Genomic DNA, 2,500 nt, shown 5'->3' on the forward strand with positions numbered 1-2,500 from the left:
CTTGCCTTGGCATGCCGTGCCCATGATGTGGCCTTGACCAAGCCATTCAAGCCATGCGTTGCCTTCGCCTTGGCATGCCGTGGCCTTGCCTCGCCATGCGATGCATTCCGACAAAGTGACGCGAAGCGGAAGCCTATCATGGCGTAAAAATGTCGACAAAATTTTTCGACATTTGAATAATGGGGTTTGACAAGGTTTGAAAAATTCAATACAAATGGTAGGCTTGAATGTCGACAAAGTGACGCGAAGCGGAAGCCTACCACGGCGTAAAAATGTCGACAGAATTTTTCGGACCTTGTCCTGCCATGGGCTGCGCGCAGCATGCCGGCAGCCTGTGCGCAGCGTGCGCACAGCATGTCGGCAGCGTGCGCGCTGCTGAGACTGTCGACAGAAATTTTCGAAACTTGTCCTGCCATGCGCGCGCGCAGCGTGCGCACAGCAGCCGCAGCGTGCGCGCACCATGCCGGCAGCGTGCGCGCACCATGCCGGCAGCGTGCGCGCACCATGCCGGCAGCGTGCGCGCAGCTTGCGCGCAGCGTGCTGATTCTGTCGACAGTGAGGCTAGCGAAACTTGTCCTGCCATGGCGTGCGCGCAGCCTGTGCGCGCAGCTTGCGCATCTGTCGACAGTGAGGCTAGCGAACTTGTCCTGCCATGGCATGCGCTGTGCGCAGCCTGTGCGCAGCGTGCACGCAGCTTGCGCATCTGTCGACAGTGAGGCTAGCGAAACTTGTCCTGCCATGGCATGCGCGGCGCCTGCGCGCAGCCTGCGCGCAGCATGCGCACAACATGCGCACAGGCTGTGCGCAGCGTGCGCGGAGCTTGCGCGCAGCTTGCGCATCTGTCGACAGTGAGGCTAGCGAAACTTGTCCTGCCATGGCATGCGCGCAGCGTGCGCGCAGTCTGTGCGCAGCATGCGCGCAGCCTGTGCGCAGCGTGCGCGCAGCTTGCGCATCTGTAGACAGTGAGGCTAGCAAAACTTGTCCTGCCATGGCATGCGCGCAGTCTGCGCGCAGCATGCGCGCAGCATGTGCGCAGCATGCCGGCAGCATGGTTCCAGGTTTTTTCAAATGTCGACAGAATTTTTCAAATCTTGTCAAACCCCGTTTTTATTGAAATTTCCTCGCACAATAAGCTCCCCATAAGTAGTCTATGATTTTTAGGACCTTCTCCAACTTACAAAACTAAAAAATTCCTCCCGGATTTGTTTTAATGATTTTTTCAATTTTACGACTTCTAAAACTAATAAAAAATACTTCCCGACTTCAAAAATTTATGAAACTTTTTCCCATCATAGATTGCATGTTTCTTAGTATCCCTGCAAAAAATCACGTCCAAATACCTTGTATTGAATTATTTAGAGCCCATTATGACTCCTCGCGCATAGGTGATGTCTCTTCCTGTCAAAGGGCTAAATGCATAAAATGCTATATAGGGGGGTGTGTGTTGCCTGCATATGCATGGCAGCCCATGCCTTCCTAGCTGCAGCCCCCTTCCCCCACGCCACACCCATGTCATGTTGCCTCGATATGTTGCCTCGGTATTATGGGTTTGGTGTCGGGGTCGGGGGGCTGCCACCCATGGCGGTGGTGGCCGGAATCCGGCCGCCGCCACCACGCCGCCGCCATGGGTGAGGGAGGAAAAAAAAGGCGTGGAAAGTTGCGAAATGGGGTTGTCTAGGCTATTTTTTGGCATGGGAGAGCATGGAGTGCTAGGAACTCCTTCTCAAATGCACGGGCATGTCGACCACAACCTCATTTCGCAACAACAACCACCCGTGTGGGGTGGCGGTGGGTGGATAGTCGCGGATTGGGGCTTGCCAAGCCAATGTTTTCAAAAAATTTCATCAAAATTAAAAACAAATGTTTTGTTGCCTTCGGATTTGTGGGCGAGCGGCGAGTCGGAGTGGAGCCGGTAAAGTTTAACCTCGGTGTGCACGGTTGTTTTTAGAAACTCAATCCAATGCCGGGGACGTTGAAAGTGACGCTCTTATGAGTTGCAAACCCGCAAGATTTAAAGAACCTTTTCAAAACAATTTCAAACCAACAAGATTTAAAAACAGAAATTTTCATCAAAATGAAAAACAAATGTTTTGTTGCCTTCGGACTAGTGGGCGAGCGGCGAGTCGGAGTGGAGCCGGTAAAGTTTAACCTCGGTGTGCACGGTTGTTTTTAGAAACTCAATCCAATGCCGGGGACGTTGAAAGTGACGCTCTTATGAGTTGCAAACCCACTAGATTTAAAGAACCTTTTCAAAACAATTTCAAACCAACAAAATTAAAAACAAATGTTTCGTTGCAAACAAATTGTGGGCGAGCGGCGAGTCGGAGTGGAGCCGGTAAAGTTTAACCTCGGTGTGCACGGTTGTTTTTAGAAACTCAATCCAATACCGGGGACGTTGAAAGTGACGCTCTTATGAGTTGCAAACCCACAAGATTTTAAAAACTTTTTGAAAATGTTTCTTCTAAATGACACATTTTGATCCTTGGCAAGTGCTCAATCC

Source organism: Prunus avium, unplaced genomic scaffold (genome assembly GCF_965620075.1).
Source record: "Prunus avium unplaced genomic scaffold, drPruAviu1.hap1.1 HAP1_SCAFFOLD_1013, whole genome shotgun sequence".
NCBI lineage: Eukaryota > Viridiplantae > Streptophyta > Magnoliopsida > Rosales > Rosaceae > Prunus > Prunus avium.